This window comes from Aotus nancymaae, unplaced genomic scaffold (assembly GCF_030222135.1).
Source record: "Aotus nancymaae isolate 86718 unplaced genomic scaffold, 86718_ANA_hifiasm-v0.15.2.pri h1tg000059l, whole genome shotgun sequence".
NCBI classification, from domain to species: domain Eukaryota; kingdom Metazoa; phylum Chordata; class Mammalia; order Primates; family Aotidae; genus Aotus; species Aotus nancymaae.
Genome location: NW_026988473.1, coordinates 49,247,234 through 49,268,231, shown reverse-complemented (window position 1 = coordinate 49,268,231; position 20,998 = coordinate 49,247,234). Strand labels below are relative to the sequence as shown.

Sequence of the window (20,998 nt, the reverse complement as noted above, 5' to 3'; positions counted from 1 at the left end):
TTATTTGTAGAGCTAGGGTCTAGAGACAGGTTGCCCAGGGTGGTCTCAAACTCCTGGGCTCAAGCAATCCTCCTGCTTTGGCCTCCCAAAGTGCTAGGATCACAGGCATGAGCCACCATGCCCAGCCAAAGCTGCTCTTTGATGAGCTCTTCCTTCTCAATTATGACCCGTGCCAGAGACTCCGGGGTTCACTAGGACCACAAGCTTCTCTTTGATGAGTAGAGGTGAGGGGGCTCTGAACTGCAGGTGCCCCTCCTCACCTTCCTCAGTGAGATTAGTCACACTTCGCCAAACCAAAACCAATAACCCTGATGAGAACAGGGAACTCCCAGCTTCAGTTCTATTTTGTCTATCCTTGATTCCTTCTCCTTTTATCCACCAGGCCTCAACTCATAGGAAACAAAGAGGATGAGTCAACAGGCTGTGGTTTTTAACCACATTAATGGATCAGGGGAGACAAGAGGCTTGAATGCCCTCCCACATTAGATAAGAAAGAGGTTCCCTCCAGGGAGAGGAAAATGCCTCTTAAGTTAGTGCTGATTGTGGAAAGGAGGTCTCAGTTCCTTGACACATAGATCCCACCAGAGGGCTGCTTGAGTGTCCTCACAACATGGCAGCAGGCTTCCCCCAGGGCCAGTGATCCAAGAGAGACCAAGGCATATCTTTTATGACCAGTCTCAGGGTCACGCATCACTTCCACCACATTCTATTCCTTAGAAGTGAGTCAGTAAGTCTAGCCCATACTCAAAGGGAGAGGAATTAGGTTCTACTTTTTGAAGAGAGACATAGGCAGGTCCGAATGCAGTGGTGTTTACAACTAATTGATCGCAACCTGGTATAGATTTCTTTTTTCCTTCTCCACTCCCACTGCTTCATTTGACTAGCCTTAAAAAAAAAAATGAAGAGAGAAGTATCAAAAATTTGTGGGCATGTTTTAAAACCATCATAGATAGGAGTTATCTGGCCTTGTACTAGGTGCTAGAGACAGAAATGAGTCAAAATCCCTGCCCTCAAGAAACTCTCAGCTTAACACAGGAGACTGATGTGTTATCTGAATTACAATAAACCAGGGATCAGAGAGGAGGAAGTTTTCTACTGGGGTAGGGGCAGGTGGCAGTGGGAGAGGAGTCTCAGAGGGGACCTTGATGTGGGCCTTGGAGCATGAGTAGGAGTGTGTTAGCCAAGGTGAAATGAGGCTCAGCACCCATGCCTACCTCCTCCTGGTGAGCCTTCCTGCACTGCAGTGGCTCATGAGAGAAAACTGCAACTCCAAGCCTCCTTGCAGGCAACCCTTCTGAGAGGATGTAGGTCCTGCCAGTGAGATGTGCTAAAGCAAGACTTGGAGGGCAGAAGTCAGGCATAGGCTGAGCTCCCATGCCTTCTGCTATTTCTGCTGACAAGTTGTGACATGGAGGTATGTGCTTTCTCAGCATCACAGGTGGCAGCAACCCCATTATTCAGATCCTGACTCATGGGTGTCCAGAAAAAGGGTGGGACATCCTTTTGCTATGAGATTGTGGCTAGTATGGTATGGTCGTGGGGTGGCAGTTGTACAGAGTAGTGGGGTGGCTTCTTGAGAGTAGAAAATGCTCAGAGTTGGTGGGGCACAGTGGCTCGTGCCTGTAATCCTAGTACTTTGGGAGGCAACGGTGGGTGGATCACTTGAGATCAGGAGTTCAAGACCAGCCTGGCCAACATGGTGAAATCCCATCTCTACTAAAAATACAAAAATTAGCTGGTTGTGGTGGCATGCACCTGTAATCTCAGCTACTCAGGAGGCTGAGGCAGGAACCACTCGATCCTGGGAGGCAGAGGTTGCAGTGAGCTGAATTCACGACACTGCATTCCAGCCTAGACAACAGAGCAAGACTCTGTCTCAAAAAAAAAAAAAAAAAAAAAAATGCTCAGACCTTCCAGAACCCCTTCTAGAGTTGGAGGGTTGCAGGGGTACTCAAAGCACACAGACAGCTTTCACGAAACTCTTCCTCCAATGCCTGCTCCTCCTGGCCACCTTTACGTCAACTCTTTTATATCCTTAAGTGTGTGAGGGGCATGGGTGATCTTACTTTGAAAGTTCAGGGATTTTGAAGCTTCAGCTGCAACTGAGAGTTACAGTTCCATTTTAACAACCAATTACTCCAAGTTAAAACCCATAAAATGCCAGCCGAAAATTAATCTGGCCCCCTCCAGTCTTTTATTGTCTCCCTCACTGAACTCATCCACACACCCACACGCCATGCTGTCAGCCAAATAGAAGTGTTACTGGATTAATTTCAGAGACAAATTTGGGAACTTTAGAAAGTTTACAAACTCAGCAGTTGTCAGGAAGCCAGCTTGGCTTTGCTGACATTTGCCCGTGGTTTCTGGCCTGAGAATGGGCAGGTTAGAACAGAGCTCATCTCCCACCCGCCCTGAGCTGCTGAGATACAGACTCATGATGGGGTTTTTATTTTCATTCTTGTCTTCATCTTTAAGGCATCAGCATCACATACTAGTTTTCATGGGGCTCTCACTCTCCAGCACCACCCCCCTACACACCCACACACTGCCCTAGACACTCTTTGGAGCCTGACATTCCCACATTCATTTGATAAATATTTACAGCTTATGAGACGACAGGCTGGAAAGCACATGACAGCCATGGATCCCACCCACAGTGGGACTCACTTGGTGTCAGCTTGGCTTGTAAACCTCTCTGAATGAAGGGCAAGGCGTCCTCAGGAAGGAGCTATAAACAAGCATTGCTTGGCTGAACTCCTAATCGACAGAATCTTGAAACCAGAAACTGAGTCTAGGTTTCCTGCAGAGCCCATGATCTTTAGATCTCCGTGGGTGCACACCCTCAATGGAAGACAAGCTTCAGGATACAATGGATTTGACTTTTTAAAAATGACTCCGCTTTGCATGTAAGTCAAGAAACAATATCCAGACATCCCCCAAAAGACTTCCTCGTGCAGACTCTCAACATTTTCTAGTTCCTGGACTCATTTGAGAAGATGATTAAAGTTGTAGGTGCTCTACCCAGAAAAAATGCGCAAAGGTACACACAGCACTTGCATGTAATAACTTTAAAGACTGAAAGATGAATTAGATCCAAGCCTCTACCTTTCAGGAGCTGACACTGTTGCAGAGAAGGTAAACAACAATTAACAAAATGCATGTCAATATAGATGAGAAGGACTGCAGAGCTTACGTATTTTGAGTTCAGGGAGACAGAGATCAGGTTGTGAGGTAAAGAGCCCAGCAGAGCGCAAAGGACTCAGCACTAATTGCTATTCATGTGTACTCCAGCTGTCTGTGGAGGACCTCTGCTCCTCAGCACCCAAGTGAGATGACCCTGGACTTCTGAATCCCATGGACTGTCGATTCTTCACCCTCCCCAATATTTCTGCTGGTTCCCTGGGAGGACTCGTGGTCTCCTGGTCTTTCTACCTCTCAAAACTCTGGCTTCATCTCACATCTCTCCTGTCCCCATAGTACATTCTCCCCAACACAAAATTCAGTCACTTTGTTCATTTCCACAACAAAAAGTTGACCACTGCAAGCATTTACACAGGTTTTGTGGAAAATACAGGGGTGGGGATGGGGTTCCTGGAAAAGAGCCATATAATACCACACCTGGCTTCAGCCATCTCTGAGTCCTTCTGCCTTCGATCCACACTTTTGTCTCTTTTCCCCTCTTCAGGAGCAACTCAGAAAGTTCCTAAAGCTTTAGTATGAGAGGACACCGAGAGCTGGGGTGGGAGTGAGGTGGGGGAGGGGCGTGAGTGGGGGAAACTACCCTCCCTGCAAGCCCTTATCAAGGCATCTTTCCAAAACACACACAGCTTGATCGCTCCAAGAGGAATTCGGCAATAAAAATCTCTCCATACCACTTATATTGGTTAGCTGAAGAGATAAAATCCACTCTGGCCAGATTAAGCAAGAGAGGATTTATGACAGGGTATTAAGTGTCTTACAAAACTACTAGGAGGGATTTAGAAGAGACTTTAGGTTGAGCTTTCAGCAAGCCTTCCCAAATAAAACCTGGGCCCCGCGCCCATCAGGGGGCTGCTGGGTCGCCTCTGACCACGACCTACTGCTCCTGCCACAAGGCCCCCAGCAGAATGGATGCCCCTTGCCTCCCAACGTCATGAGAACAGTGACGGTGCTCCAGTGCCAGTACTCCCACAGCAGTTCCTGCAGAATCAGCGGGAGCAGCCCACCAGGGTCTTCGCTGGCTTCCACCCAGATCTTCCACAGTGCATCTGATTCGCTGAGCCTTAAAGCCCTTGGACCCCTGACCGCATGGGAGTCTGGGAAATGTAGTTTTTAGCTTTCCAGCCTTTGCCATACCGGAGAGTTCACCAGAAGGCAGACAGAATCAAGGCTGAGTGTCAATCTGTGTTCAGATAAAGCACACCGTATCATTTTGAATGAGGAAAGGGAGAAAGAAGGTGGAGGGGAGAAGAGAATAAGCTTGTATTAGGCACCTACTATAAACGAGGTAACTTATATCCCTTGCTTGTTTAATTTCTATAACACGATGAGTAGTCCTTAACACCATATTAAAGGTATGGGAACTAAGGCTTACAGAGAATAAGGTTTTTTTTTGTGGATTTTGTGTTCTTTCTTTTTTTATTTTTTTGAGACAGGGTCTTGCTCTGTCACCCAGGCTGGTGTGCAGCAGCACGATCACGACTCACTGCAGCCTCAATTTCTCAGGCTCAAGCGATCCTCCTACCTTAGTATCCTGAGTAGCAGGGACCACAGGTACACACCATCATGCCCAGCTAATTTTTAAATCATTTGTAAAGACAGGGTCTCATTATGTTGCCCAGGCTGGTCTGAAACTCTTGGGTTTAAGTGATCCTCCCCCCTTGGCCTCCCAAAGTGCTGGGATTACAAACACCAGCCCATACAGAGGATGCGACCTTTGCTCCAGTCACATCAATACAGCTGCATCCCAGGACAGTAGGGGAAACTCCAGAAATCATACAAGCTAAGGAAAGCTAAATGGACAGGTCCATCTATCAGAAATTCCAAACTTCCTGCACGGTCGTTTGCTGTCCTCTGTGCACAAGTCCCTCCTATTCTGACCATCCTAATCGCCTCAGGACCCACCTGGTCTTCCAGCTTCTGTCTGAGGCAGCCATCGGGGTGACGCTCTGCTGGGCTGGCATGCCCACTGACACCCTTCCGGAAGCACAGAGTCAGCTTCTCAGAGGACTTCTTCTTGTAAGAGCTTTGGCTGTTTCTTCCAACATCATGGACAATTCACAAACATCGGTGTGCAGTGGCTTCATAACTCCCATCCCAACCTGAGCCTCTGGGGGAGCTGCCCTGCAGCCTCATTGCTGTTCCCGACACATTGGTCACGAGAGAGTAGTCTCCGCCTTCCCCATTCAAGCAGTGGCTTGGGTTGAAAGTCGGCTTTTCTGTCAGTTCCCAAACATCCTACAAACTTGACTAATCTCTGAGCTCCAACCTCAGGGCCCCCCCTTGTAGTTTCTCACAGCACTCAGACTTGTCTTCTTCAGATGTATATGGGCCTCCCAAGTGGGCTTCAATTCCTCAAAACTTTCCTCAATATTATTTTGTTCAAAGAACAACAGAGGCTAGTCTCCTCACAAGCCTAACATGAAAACCTAACGGGGCCAGGCGCGATGGCTCATGCCTGTAATCTCAGCACTTTGGGAGGCCAAGGCAGGCAGATCATTTGAGGTCAGTAGTTCAAGACCAGCGTGGCCAACATGGTGAAACCCCATCTCTACTAAAAATACAAAAATTAGGCGGGTGTGGTGACAGGCACCTGTAATCCCAGCTACTTGGGAGGCTGAAGCAGGAGAATCGCTTTAACCCAACCTGGGAGGCAGAGGTTGCAGTGAGCTGAGATCTTGCCACTGCACTCCAGCCTGGGCAACAAGAGTGAAGCTCCTCCGTCTCAAAAAAAAAAAAAAAAGAACCCAATGGGATAATTATGAGATGCTCTCACACACGTTGAGACCTCAGTAAATCCCAGTTGTTTGCCTCTACTCCCTTCCTGTGGTAGGTCACTTCTGAAATTGTCTTGATGATCTTGGTAGTCATGAAACTGCCTTTGCAAAAATTTTAACTGAGAAATTTATGGCCGTGAAAGAGATCTGACTAACTGACTCCATCTTGCTTCTAACCTCCAAGCTGTCTGTGTTCGTTCCTGGGCACAAGCCGAATTAACTTTGGGAGGAACTTAGTTTATAGTTTAACTTTGAAATAAAGTCATAACAGCCCTTTCCCAAAATAAACCCCCTTCCTGCCTGGAGACTAGACTGTCTTTGCAGGACTAACAAATTCGCCACAAGATTAGAAATTGTGGTTTAGGAGTCATGCAGCTGGAGGCTGTAAGATTAGGAACCTCCCCAAATTGCATCCTGGGGCTAACATCACTATTATAAAGCCTAAGTTCAGAGCTTGAGATATTTCGCAGACCCTGGACTCAAAAGGATCAACTGGTACCACTCAGATCAATAAACTGGCTCATCTGGTCTTGTGGCCCCTACCCAGTGACTGACAGTTCAAGAGGACAGCTTCGACTCCCTATGATTTCATATCCCACCTGACCAATCAGCACTCCCCACTTCTGGACCCCCTACTCAGCAAATTATCGTTAAGAACCCCAATCCCCCAGTTTTCAGGGAGACTGCTTCGAGTAATAATAAAACTCTGGTCTCCCACACAGCTGACTCTGTGTGAATTAAACTCTTTCTCTATTGCAATTTCCCTGTCTTGACAAATTGGCTCTGTCTAGGCAGTGGGCAAGGAGAATCCAATAGGCAGTTACAGTCACATCCTGGTGTGTCCCCGTGTGTGTGTGTGTGTGTGTGTGTGTGTGGTGTGTGTGTGTGTGTGTACTGTATAGAGTGAGTTGCTTCTAACACAATAGGACAAAAGTGATGGGTGTCATTTCTAAGATTAGGCTATAAAGGACTATGACTTTCATCTTGCTTGCATTTTCTCTCTCTCTCTCTCTCTCTCTCTCTCCCCTTCTCTTTCTCTCTTTCTCTCTCCCCACCCTCTCTCTCCTTCTCTTTCTCTCTTTCTCTCTCCCCGCCCACCGCCCACCCTCCCTACCTAGCAAGGGAGGCAGGGGGGTACCCAGGGCACAGAATTGAAGGAGACACTCCTTCTCTGGCTCATGCAAGTGCAGAGCCAGCACCTGAGAGTGAGTATCTCCTCAAATGCTGTGCCCTGAGGGCCTCACCTGCCTCATCTTCCTTCCAGCCAGCTCCCAGGGGAGATCTAACCTGCACTCCTATCTCGGCCTTGACAATCCCTGAACAGGTTCTGGCCAGGCATGGTGATCAGATTTCCACTTCCAGCTAGATTTCTGGACCAGATCTCAGAGGGAGCACCGGGATCTCTGAGGACCAGCTCTTCTGTGCCAGGCTTCCTGGCACAGAAAAACCAGATATATTTCAATCCCTCTGACCTCATGTCTCCATGAAGGATACTGGTCTTTTGTATAGTAAGCAGCTCCTTTTCCTTTCACACCAATAGCCAATGACAGAGGTAGTCCAAGCCAAAGCCAACTCCACTTCCCACCAACTTGCTCCCAAGAGACAAAAATCCAGAGGAAAGAACTGTGCATGAGCTGCCCCACCCCACCCCCGTGCCCTCTCAGTGTGAGCAGGCATAGTATATGAGCATGGCAACATTTACCAGCAGGGACTTTAGAATGCCTCCGAATCTGCTGAGCACTATGTATTTTAATGCGTATGATAACAGCTGTCATTTTTGGGATGCTAGGCACTATGCTAAATGCTTTACTTGTGTTTTTTTTGGTTTGATTTACTCAAAGACCCTAGGAGGTAGGTCTCATTTTTAGAGATGAAACTCAAGTCTCAATAGATCTACTAATTTGTCTGAGATCACGGTTATTATATCATAGCCTTAGGACTTGAACTCAGTCTAGCTGGGCTATGAGCCTGTGTGCCCAGCACTATGCCATACTGCCTCCCTGGCAGAGTGACTTTCCAGGCCCACTGGGCTTCTCCTTCCTACCATGATCAGAATCCTGGTAGTTTCTCTGCCAGGCACAGTGGCTCAAGCCCGTAATCCCAGCACTTTGAGACGCTGAGGTGGGCAGATGACCTGAGCCCAGGAGTTCAAGACCAGCCTGGCCAACATGATGAAACACCCTCTCTACTAAAAATACAAAAATTAGCTGGGTGTGGTCTCGTGTACCTGTAGTCTCAGCTACTTGGGAGGCTGAGGACCAAGAATTGCTTGAACCCTGGAGGGGGAGGTTGTGGTGAGCCGAGATTGTGCCACTGCACTCCAGCCTGGGCAACAGAGCAAGACTGTCTCAAAAAAAAAAAAAAAAAGAGTTTCTCTATTCTACCCATTCCCCCTCCAACACTCCCATGAAAGTTTAAATAAACATGAAAAGTTAAGTAAACATACAAATAAAACTTGCCTTGTACCTCTTAACCATGTCCCTTCCCGTGAAGCCCACCCAGACCAAATCATGTGCAGGAGACAGTGATGGGTGTGGCAAGTGGCAGTCTGTTCTGGAAAGGCAACCACAAACTTCAGAGCCAAGGAACCCTGGCGTGGAAGCCCAGTTCCACTCCTTTGCAGCTGAGTGGATGATTCTGTCTCTGAGCCTCATTCATAATCTGTAAAATGGAGAAACCAATGCTTACTTCTTAGGGTGCTTAATTCATTCATTAAATGAATACATTTAAATATATGTAATATATACTGATATATTTGAGTACATTTTATATATAAATATATATTTATATGTAAAATAATGCTGTGCCCTGAGTGCCACCATGTCAGCCAAAGTTTCCTGCTCTTTGAGATTTCCAAACATTAGCTGGAATCTCATCTCGGCCTCTGCAAGGAACAAGATCCATTTAGAGATTTGTTACAGATTTCAATTGTGTCACTTTCCTTTTTAAGGCAAAGCAGCTACAGTGGGCCATGGTTTAAAATACTATTTTCTTCTTCTCTATTATATACGTAAGGCTCCAAGAACCGTATCAGGTGCATTGCGGTTACTTTGAGGAAGGAGGGGGAGGAAAGCACAGTCTTCCTTAAAGAGGAGGCTGGACCCCTCCCAGGCTTTCCCATAAAAAAGTTCTGGGAGCAGTTGATCCATTCTGAGGTTTTCAGATATAAACAGAAAATTGCCAGGTGCAGTGGCACCTGCCTGTAATCCTAGCTATTCAGGAGGCTGAGGTGGGAGAATTGCTTGAGCCCATGAGTTTGAGCCTATAGTGAGCTATGATCATACCACTGCATCCCAGTCTGGGTGACACAGCGGGAAAGAAGGAAGAAAGGAAGAAAGGAAGGAGGGAAAGAGGGAAGGAAGGAAGGAAGGGAAGGAGGGAGGGAGGGAGGGAAAAGGAAGAAAGGGAAAAAGAAAAAGAGAAAAAGGGAGAGAGAGAAAGAGAAGAAAGAAAGAAGAAAAAAGAGAAGAAAGGAAAGAAAGAAAGATAGAGAAAGAAAGAAAAGGAAAATCAAACTCGAATGCCTTAAACGACCAAAACAACCTCTTGGTTCACAAAATCTGAAGTTTAGAGGGAATGTGGGCTTCTGGCACAGGCTGTTGAGAGGCTCCCAATGTTTTGGGGGCTGCAACTCTGCTTGTCTGAAAGTTTCTCACCCCTGCCTCCCAGTGGGCTTTTTCTGAACCAGCCTTTCCTTGAGGTAGCACATGGCAGCCAACAGCGTCCAGGGCTCGGCACGTCCTCACTCACATCTGGGGGATCAGTGCAGTTGTATGCCCACCCCTAAAAAAATCACAGTGGCCAAGGGAATGCTAAGGGGGCTGGGATTATGTTGATGGGTTTAGGCCAGTTGGAACTGACCCCTGAAACTAAGAGTTGGTTTGATCCTAGACTTACGCCACATGGCTGCTTTACACAATGGGGTGGGGGTATGGAAGGGGGAACCTGCAATGGCAACTGCAGAGGCAACCATAATATTCACCCCAGAGACCCTTCATCAGGGTGGGGGTGGGTGTATCGTGTTGAGTGTGTCAATGTGTATGTGTGATGTGTCAGTGTGTGAGGTGTGTGCTGATGGGTATGAGAGTGTATTGTGCATGTGATGAGACTGTGAGCGTGTGAGTGAAGTGTGTGTGTATATGTATGTTGTGTGTGATTGCATATATGGTGAAGTTCGTATGTATGTTTGTATTAGTTGAGAAGACCATATGCTGAACTAAGTGTGGCTTCCCTTTGGGGCCTTCCATTCTTTAAAAAAAAATTTTTAATTTTTATTTCAATAGTTTTTGGGGTACAGATGGTTTTTGGTTCCATGGATAAGTTCTTCAGTGGTGATTTCCGAGATTTTAGTGCACCCGTCACCCCAGCAGTGACACTGCACCCAATATGTAGCCTTTTATCCTTCACTCCCTCCCAACCTTCCCCCCACTCCCACCAGTCCCCAAAGTTCATTATATCATTCTTGTTGGGGCCTTCCTTCCATTCTGACTCTGCTGCTGCCACCTTGCTGGCCCCCGAGGGGCTCCCCCATCCCCCCCCCGCCCCCCCCAGTTCATGAGCAAAATCCCTTTTCCCCTAAGTATAGATGGCAGGGTGGAAATTTTAACAACTTTCCTAACAAAAAAGGGGGAGAGAAAGGAAATCCATTCAGAGCGCATAAGAAACCTAGAAAGTCATTTCTGACCATGTATGTCCCTGAGGCAGTAATGACCTCCTATTTCCCCCACCCTGCTGTCTCCCTTAGAGCCTTCCCAGCCCCCTGCCTGGCGCTAACTGCTGGACGCTACCCTAGGACGTTTGTCCCCTCGCAGCCAAGGCCAAAAATCCCAGTTGCACATCTGTACTCACCATTCCACCTCAGGGTCCTCTGTCACCCCCACCCCGTCCTCTGTCCTCTCCTCCCACCTCCTTGGAGAGACTTGGTGACCTTTCCAACAAGGGCCCCACGGTAAGAAAGACGGCTTCCTTCTACTCTGTGGTGAGGATCGGTAGGTGTAAACACACATAGGAACGTTGCCTCAAGCGCTCCAACAGCGCACTCTAGAGTCCTACAAAGGACTAGACAAAACAAGGTCATCTTCTTCCCAAGTCCCAGCCCAGTACCTGGCCGCCCACCCCTTGCTCCGCCCAGGGCCTGCTCCCTCCGGCAGATCCCAGTCCAGCGCAGCCCTCTGCTGCCCTCTGCTGGGTCCTTGCCTACACAGCCCGAGGCTCCCCAGCCACCAAGAACACCTGGGCTCTTGGCCAGGCTTTTCATGTTCTTCTGAGGTCTGGAGGCTGGAACAGGTTCGCCAATATTTTCACCCACCCATCACTCCTCAGTATGCTGCAACCTGTGAAAAGTCATCTAGTCGTTCTGAGTCTCATGTCCTCCATTTTTTAAAAAAAAGCAAAACAGAGGTTATAACCGCTACCTCACAGGACCAGGGTGAAGATTAAAAGGACTGACTCATTCATTCATGAGTCATATGTTTATTGCACCCCTACTGTTTGCTAGACACTGAGTTGGTACTAAGGATACAAAAAGAAATTATCCCTGCCCGAATGGTGCTTACTGCACTGTGTACACAAATACATAGTCGTGAATCATGATAAAGGAACTCAGTAAGATGCTGAGATAGACTAAGATGAGGGGAAGCTTCGGGGATGATAAAGAGGCAACTCGAGCATGAATACGAGTCACACCCAAAGAATAAGAGGTTAGGGGCGGGTCTTCCAGGCAGAGGGGCAAGAAGGCCCCAGAAAAGGTGACAGAGGTGGGGAGTAGCTATAGCTGGAGGGTGGCCAGAGGGGGCAGGGTCTTGATGAGAATGGAAAGGAATTTGGACTCTATTCTAAGTGCTGTGGGAGCCATGGAAGGGTTGAGAAGTGGGGTTGTGAGGCAGTGGCCCACGTCTGTAATCCCAATACCTTGGGAGGCCAAGGCAGGCAGATCACCTGAGGTTAGGAGTTTGAGGCCAGCCTAGCCAATATGGTGAAACCTCATCTCTACCCACCCCCTCAAATACAAAAATTAGCTGGGCATGGTGGCATGCACCCGCAGTTCTAGCTACTCAGGAGACTGAGGCCAGAGAATTGCTTGAACCCAAGATGGGGAGGTCACTGAGGAATTCTCATCAATTCCCAAGATTGAATCACTGGGTGACACAGGGACACTCTGTCTCAAAAAAAAAAAAAAAGAAAGAAAGAAAGAAAAAGAAATTAAAAACTAAAAAAGAAGGAATAAGCTTTTGAGATCATGCCCTCCTGCTCTCCCTGCCACACAGCTCACCAGTGTCCTGAAGGCTCCTTCTTCTCCACACATCTCTAAATACTGATGCTCCTCTAGGCCTGGGCCTGGGCCCTCTTTTCTTCTCTCTCCACACTCTCCTTCTCCTCCATCTCCCTCATTCCTATGATTCTGAATAACATTTCTATTTGGGTTGGTGTATTCACCTAGACCCCTCCTTCTGGGTCCAGATCCACACATATCAAAGAAACTCCTGTCTGCTCTCTGCTTTTCGATTTCTCAGATCTCTCAAACTTAACATCTCAACTCTGATTTAATCCTGGCATAGTCACTGCCAAACCTGTCTTCCCCATCTCAGCAAATGGTATCACTTGCTTGCTGAGACTTTATAATATAGATAAGCTCAACTATTTTAAACACACACACAATGTTTTTTAGTGGAGACAAGGTCTTGCTATGTTGTCCAGACTGTTCTGAACTCCTGAGCTCAGATGATCCTCCTGCCTCGGCCTCCCAGAGTGCTAGGATTGTGGGTGTGAGCCACTGCACCTAGCCATTGATATTTTTTAAAGTCCCACAGCTGTCCCCTCCTCATAACAGAGTGATGAGGTCATCCTCTGGGAAATTGGAGCAGGTCAGTTTCCTGCTTCAAATTCATTAACGGCTTCCCTTTGTGCTTAACACAAAACCAAGCTCCTTACCATGGTCTACAAAGTCCTATAAAATCTGGCCTAGTTTTTCCATCCCATTTCATATCCTTCTCTCCCTTGTTTAATGTGCTCACCACTGCCCTTTTTTTTTTTTTTCGTTTAGCCTCCTGTATGCAAGCCAAGCTGCTTTCTGCCTCCAGCTCTTGCACATGCAGCTTCCTCTACCTGGAATGCTCCTGCCTCATCTCCATGAAGCTGGTTACTTCTTGTTCTTCAAATGTCAGCCTACCTGTCACCTAGTTAGCAAAATCTTCTCCATTTGCCACATCTAAAGTATGTCCACTTCTAGGTCTAGCCTTATATCAAACATATTTTGAGGCTGGGCGCAGTGGCTCACGCCTGTAATCCCAGAACTTTGGGAGGCTGAGGTAGGCGGATCATGAGATCAAGAGTTCAAGACCAGCCTGGCCAACATAGTGAAACCCTATCTTTACTAAAAATACAAAAAATTAGCTGGGCATGATGGCGGGCACCTGTAATACCAGCTACTCGGGAGGCTGAGGCAGGAGAATCGCCTGAACCTGGGAGGCAGAGGTTGCAGCGATCAGAGATTGCACCACTGCACTCCAGCCTGAGCAACAGTGTGAAACTCCATCTCAAAAAAAAAACATATTTTGAAACTTCAGCAAGTAAAGCAATTAGATATAAGAGAAGAAATTCATGAAATCAAAGAAAAATCAGAAGTAGGCTCAAATGCACAGGGAATTGAGTGTAATGTAAAGGTGAGATTTGGAGTTACTTGGGAAAAGAGAGATTAGTAAACAAATGGTGATGGTACAACTGGTCAGTACCTGTTAAGATGACGAGGGCAAGCTCCTGTCTCACTCCTTGCACCTAATAATGGCAGTGAATCAAATATTTGTAATAAATAAATAGAATATCTTAAAATGTGGATCAATTTATTACAAATCTAAGAAAGATGAAGACTTTTTTTTGAAAAGGCCAAAACCCAGAAGCCATAAAGCAAAAAATTAATATATTTGTCTAAGTAGCAATCTAATTTTGATATGAAAAAAGAAGGAAAAATAACACAACTACATCAAAAGACTCAGTTCAAAAACAAGAAAAACAGTCCTAGCACCTTGGGAGACCCAGGCAGGCGGATCTCTTGAGCCCAGGAGTTCGAGAACAGCCCGGGCAACATAGTGAGACTCCCCATCTCTACAAAAACAAAAATGGGAAAACATATTTGTCAAAGAGCTATTTTTCTTAAATAGAATTGATATACATGAATGCAACAACAAAAAAAGAACAACCCAATAGAAAATTGTGCAAAGGAAGGCCAGGACTGGTGGCTCACCCCTGCAATCTCAGCACTTTAGGAGGCTGAGATGGGTGGATCACCTGAGGTTGGGAGTTCGAGACCAGCCTGACCAACATGGAGAAACCCCGACTCTACTAAAAATATAAAAGTTGAGTATGGTGGCACATGCCTGTAGTTCCAGCTACTCAGGAGGCTGAGGCAGGAGAATAGCTTGAATTGAGGAGGCGGAGGTTGTGGTGAGCTGAGATCACACCATTGCACTCCAGCCTGGGCAACAAGAGCGAAACTCTGTCTCAAAAAAAAGAAAAGAAAATTGTGCAAAGGATAGCAATGGTTTATAGAAAAACAAATTCCAAAGACTATAAAACATATGGAGAGATGCTCTACTTCAGCTATAATGGAAGAAATGTGAATCAAAATAGTGAAAAACCATTTTTTATCCACTTAAACTGGTGAAGGGTTTCATGAGCGCTGCAGGAATATGAGGGAAGGGATGCTGTCACCCACTTTTTATGAAAGGGTAATACAACTGATGCAATCTTATTGCATGTTAATTTGACAACATCTATCAAAATTTAAAAGGCACATATCCTTTCACATAGCAAAGAATTTAGAAATAGTTTATTATATCTACAAAACTGAGCCATATATATGTACAGAAACCTTCTTGGCAGAATTTTTATAAAAGTCAAACCCAAAGTATTCATCAAAAGTGCCTACATTATCCATCATCCATCATCCACATGACACAATACCATAGAGTGATTAAAGAGAATAAACTAGATCAGGCATGGTAGCTCACATCTGTAATCCCAGCACTTTGGGAGGCCAAGGTGGGAGGATTACTTGAGGCCTGGGCAACATAGTGAGTCCAGCCTGAGTGACATAGTGAGACCCTCATCTCTACAAAAAATTATCTTAAAAATTAGCCAGGCTGGTCATGGTGGCTCACACCTGTAATCCCAGCACTTTAAGAGGCCAAGGTGAGTTGATCACTTGAAGCCAGGAGTTCAAGACCAGCCTGGCCAACATGGTAAAACACTATCTCTACTAAAAATACAAAAAATTAGCCAGGTGTGGTGGCACATGCCTGTAGTCCCAGCTACTCTGGAGGATGAAGCATGAGAATCTCTTGAACCTGGGAGGTGGAGGATGCAGTGAGCTGAGATCATGCCACTGCACTCCAGCCTGGGTGACAGAATGAGACTCTGCCCACCTCCCTCCCCACCAAAAAATTAGCTTGGTGTGATAGCACATGCCTGTAGTCCCAGCTACTTGAGAAACCAAGGCAGGAGGATCGCTTGAGACCAGGGGTTCAAGACTGCAGGGAGCTTTGATTGCACCACTGCACTCCAGTCTGGGTGGCAGAGTGAAACACTGTCTCTAAAAAAAAAAAGATTATAAAGTAGTTCTGGATATGTGATGTGGAAAGATTTTTAAGATATGTTAAGTGAAAAGAAAGTGTGGTGTAAAAAAAATTATCCCCTATGCATAAATTACAACATTGACACAAAATGTAGATAGATGCCATTTTTCTTTCTGGAAGGAATCGCTGGGAAGTATGCTTTTAGGGAGAGAAAATTGGATGAGGGGGGAGAAAATAGAGTCTGTTTTCATTTTATATCTTTCTAAAATAAAGTTAAAGGATTTGAAAATTTTTACTTTGGATTTATATTATTTTTAGACTTGTATTTTTAAAAACTTGGTGCTCAATTGTTCAGTATCAATTTATTGCCTCTCAGCTCACGGAATGAGCCTTTCAATGTGTGCTCTGCACTAAACAACAGATTTCCTTTAAGCATCTCTCCCTTAAAGTGGGCATGTTGAGAAACGCTGAGTGTATGATTGCTGAGAAATGATGAGTGTATGGTAAAATATATTGTTTGCTAAGAACAGCAGCAAGGAAAACCTAGCCGGCCACCCACCCAAGTGGAAAACTACTTGGGGCATTCTAAAGTAGCAAAACAGTATACATATACATCGTACACTGGTTAAAACAATTATTTAAGCACAGGACATGTGAGCCTGCCCCCGTGGCTCCCTCGAGGGGAATATTTTCCTTGATCAGTGGTAAGCAGGCACCAGCTGCCTACCTAGTTTACCTTAGGTCTATGAGAAAACACAGAACACCTGTTTGTTGATAATAATCACTGTTCAGAGAGAATAAATACATAGGTCAGAGTCTGCTCGAGGTCCTAGCCCAGAATGCTGTTAGCCCTCTGAGGCTCTTAGCTCGGAAGGCTATTGGTCCCTGGACAGCCCCACTTTGCTGTCCTATCTGGGTGTCTGCTTTTTAATGTCTTCAGCGCCGCCTGGGTGGGGGTCTCTAAGGCCAAGCTGGTCTTGGTACAAGCACGATGTTAAGCTTTCTCAGTTGGAGACAGGAGGGACGTTGCAGGAGGAAAAGGCCTTCTTATTTTGCCAAGGTCAAGGGTTGGTGGGGTGAGCATGAGGACACATGGTGGCTTTGCCCCAGTCAGGCATGCAGAGCACTGTGTCTCTGCAACCCTGCAGCCCCGCCTACCCACAACCCTCTTAGCAAAATTCAGAGCCCGTGCAGCCCCATGTAGCTCACATGCTCAGAAGGCCTCCTGCCCAAACCAGTGCCCTGACCCAGGCCACCACATGCTGATGGCCTTCACATCTTCCTGCATTCTAGGGGTAGCCAACTGTCTAGCAACTCTAGCCAGCTCTAGCGTGGCCGAACCAGCCTCTGCTCTTGGTGGCTGGACCACCCCTTCTCCAGTGAGATCTGAATTCCTCCCAAGGTTGGCTTCCTTCGGTGCCCTGCCAAAGCCCCAGGGTACCGAGCAGTTTCCTTACATAGTGTGGTAATCCTTTCAGCACAGTTAATAATTCCTTGTATTATCCTCAGCCAACTAACGCAGGAATAGAAAAATACCTCATGTTCTCACTTATAAGCAGGAGCTAAATGATAAAAACACATGGACACAAGGGACCAACACACACTGGCACCTACTTGAGGGTGGAGGGTGGGAAGAGAGAGGAGCAGAAAAAACACTTATTGGGTACTAGGCTTAGTACCTGGGTGATGAAATAAGCTATATAACAAACTTCTATAACACGAGTTTACTTATATAACAAACCTGCACATGTACCCATCAACCTAAAAGTTAAATTTTAAAAACATTAAAAACAAACTTTCCCTGTTCAACCTACCATGTGCCTCTATTTCTTCATCTGTAAAATGCAGAATATAACAGTACCCATATCATAGGACTCTTGTGAGGATTAAATTAATTAATATACCAAAAGCATTTAGTAGAGTTCCTGACACATCATAAGAACTGTATAAATGATGTTATGTGAGGAAAGGCCACGGGGAATAGAAACGATCTGGAGGACGGAAGCCGTGGTTCACACCTGTAATCCCAGCAGTGAGATTTGGGAGGGTGAGGTGGGTGGATCACCTGAGGTCAGGAGTTTGAGATCAGCCTGGCCAATATGGTGAAATCCTGTCTCTACTAAAAATACAAAAGTTAGCCAGGCATGGTGGCATGTGCCTGTAGTCCCAGCTACAAACATCTGAAGGACTGTCATGTATAAGACCCTTTTACAGAAAACTGTAACAGAAGTGAAAAACCATAGGAAGAAAGGCTTGGCTAACATTCCCAGTTTGCCCAGGACTGTCCCAGTATTAAAACTGAAAGTGTCATCTCAGAAAACTGCTAGGATCCAGGGAAATGGGGCCAACAGATGGTTGGTCACTCTAGCTGTCCCCCAGCAAGGCGTCCTTCATGAAGCAGAGAACCCTGGTTCAGGGATGGTAGAGAAGCTTTCCCTGCATGAGGAAGGAACTGGGACTAGATAAACTTTAACCCAGATAAAGCAGCACGTCTTTATGGAAACAAGTGGGATCTGGAGATAGAAAAAAACCCCACTTCAGATTCTGTCTCTGCCACTTACTAGCTGTGTGATCTTGGATAACTTGATTAACTTTCTGAGCTTCAGTTCCTTGATCCATAAAATAAGAATAATGATTCCCAACTTGGAAGGCTGTTGTATGATTAGACATAATGTGTAGGGAGTGACTTGCACAGTGTCTGGCACAATGTACATATTCAAGAAATTATAACTTCTCCCTCTAAGGTCCGACTCTAGGGCTCTAATCCCAGGTTCTCTAAGCCGTGGTTCTCAAACCAGCAGCATCAGTAGCACCTGGGTACTCATTAGAAATGTGAATTATCCACTCCACTCCATACCTACTGAATCAGAAACTGAGAGTGGGGCCCAGAAATCTACGTTTGAGATAGCTCTGCAGGTGATGCTTGCTACCCAAAACATTTGAGAAGCACTGCTCGAAGGGACTGTCCTATCACTGAAATCAAAGTGGAAAGTCTCTCCAAAACTTGAAAAGCTCTCCCTTTATTCCACTGTAAAATAAAGTTGTTTGAAAATGCTATTAACATTGGAAAATAATTTTTTCAAACAAAATAAAAGGAATAAAAATAGTGCTGATCCCAATGCCTTTTTTAAAAATTACCTTTGTAAATAGGCTTCATGTGCACCAGCTGTCTGCATGCTGATATAGATAAGTCAGCGTGACCTGGCTTTGACACATCCTCAGACCAACAGCACTGATAAGTTGACTAAGTTTGTTTATGCTATGTTAGCCACTTAATGTGGCCAACAGTAAACCACACTGTCAAATTTATTTTCCACGCTAATTGAGGGAGCGAGTGGGTAGGATAGTTGGGAAAGAATTTGAATTTCTTTTTCTTTTTTTTTTTTTGAGACAGAGTATTGCTCTGTTGCCCAGACTGGAGAGCAGTGGCGTGATCTCAACTCACTGCAAACTCCACCCCCTGGGTTCAAGCGATTCTCCTCCCTCAGCCTCCTGAGTAGCTGGAATTACAGGTGCGTGCCACCACGCCCAGCTAATTTTTGTATTTTTAGTAGAGATGGGGTTTCACCATATTGGCCAGGCTGGTCTAGAACTCCTGACCTCAGGTGATCCACCCACCTGAGCCTCCCAAAGTGCTGGGATTACAGGCATAAGCCACCGCACCTGGCTGGGAAAGAATTTCTTAAATGGTTATAGCATACTTCCTTAGGCATGAAAGCACTCCGGGGTAAGTAAAAAGTATTCTCACTGGAGTACATGTTAATTTTTTTCTCTGCCCTGACAGGTTTCAGAACATGGTATGATTATAATACACAAAAAGAGAAGGCATCAGGGAAAAATATTTTAAAAACAGTTCTAAACCCATTTTATAAATAAAGATCTTTTAATATACAAAATCCAAGATTATCCAGTCAAAATGACCTATCTTTTTTTAAGTTTGAAATATTTCTTACAACTTTTAGGAATGAATGTGAAGAATAATCTTTTCAAGTTTCTGAAAATATCTTCAAAATATTTACTTAAAAACTAAGGCAGAAAGTTTCATCTACCCAAAGCAGTAACATACAAAGTCTGTGTGTACATTTGCAGGGTAAATGCACCTGTATCAATAACTTAAGCATACCTTAGAATGACTTTGTATGGTAGATGCACCTGAAATGGGTGTTTCCGAGCTAGGGAATCCACACGTGGCCAACCTGGAGATTCATTTCTTGTCAATTAGGAGTGCTGAGCCTCTGGCCCATCCAGTGGAACACAAGCTGTACAGGAGATTTAGATCCTAAGTAAATGAAGGTTGTCAGGTGGAGATTGTTAGCAGGAAGGTGTTAAATGAAAATGTTGTATACACTGCATGCTGTTTGCAAGCAGTTGTGGTTTTCCTGCCCAGCCCGCTACTGCCACTGGGTCATGTGGTTACACGGTCCATCCTGCTGCCCCTGGACCATTTCTGTAGGTAAAGCAGTTCTCCTGCTCACCGCCACTGGACTTTCTCCCCTGTATGTGAGCCCCTAAAAAAACCCATATCTTCTTTGCTGGCTCTGGGTCTCTTCTTTGGCCTCTTGAACCTGGTGCTTTCCCTATTGGGGTTAATAGGGGTTCCCTACAACATTTGCTTTCGGAAACAAAGTTCTTTACTATGTTTCCAATTTTTGCATATACCAGAAAACTCAAAATTTATATAATGAGCATTTTCTAGCATACTTATCCCAGGAGAGGGGGTGTTCAGAAAGTATCTCTTCAAGAAGGTCAGAGGCAGGGGAAGACGAGACTACACACACAACAATGTATTTTAAAGAGAAAAGGGTAAATATACCGTGATACACTGTTCTCTGAAGCTGAATATAGTTCAATGCCAAGCTATTTTTGGAGACAATAAGAAAAATATAAAGGAGAGAGTTCCTTGTAGAAGGATAACAAGGAAGGGTTCCTGGAGGAAATGGAATACATAATGGATGTCAGATAATTAGTAAGTTTTAATGCTATGACGTGTGCACTTGTTGCTATCCTTAAAGAGTGTTCTTTTTGTCAAGATTTTGCTCATGATACTCTTTCCGCATAAAACATCCTTCTCACAGTTCTGCTTGTTCAAATTCTACCCATCTTTCAAGGCCTACCTGAAGTTCTATCTTCTTTCCTTTCTTCCTTCAATAAGAATCAGTAACAAAATCCTTCAGGAGGGAGAAGCCAGGTGTAAGGGCTCACACCTACAATCCCAGCACTTTGGGAGGCCAAAAAAAAAAAAAAAGATATATCAAACAAGAAGGGAGAGATCACATGCTTCTTGTCACTGGGGACAAGAAAGAGAGGATGAGAAGAGTTGGAAAGTCTGTGTTCCACCTGAAATGAGAAAACTCCAAGGGATAGAGTAGTGACAACTTCAAAGCAGTGACCGCTTCTAAAGCAGTGACACATACACATTGACCTCTAACGCATGACACCCTATCTTATTCCACA

At 45.5% G+C, this 20,998-nt stretch overlaps 1 protein-coding gene across 1 annotated transcript in view; it reads right to left on the bottom strand.

The window, feature by feature from the left end:
• The window catches only part of IRAG1 (inositol 1,4,5-triphosphate receptor associated 1), a 158,101-nt gene extending 152,772 nt beyond the window's left edge, over positions 1-5,329 (bottom strand). Inside the window, exon 1 of the mRNA XM_064365180.1 lies at positions 5,104-5,329. The gene's annotated coding sequence lies outside the window, so the exon portion shown is untranslated. The remainder of the gene's footprint in view (positions 1-5,103) is intronic.
• Between the last annotated feature and the right edge of the window lie 15,669 nt (positions 5,330-20,998).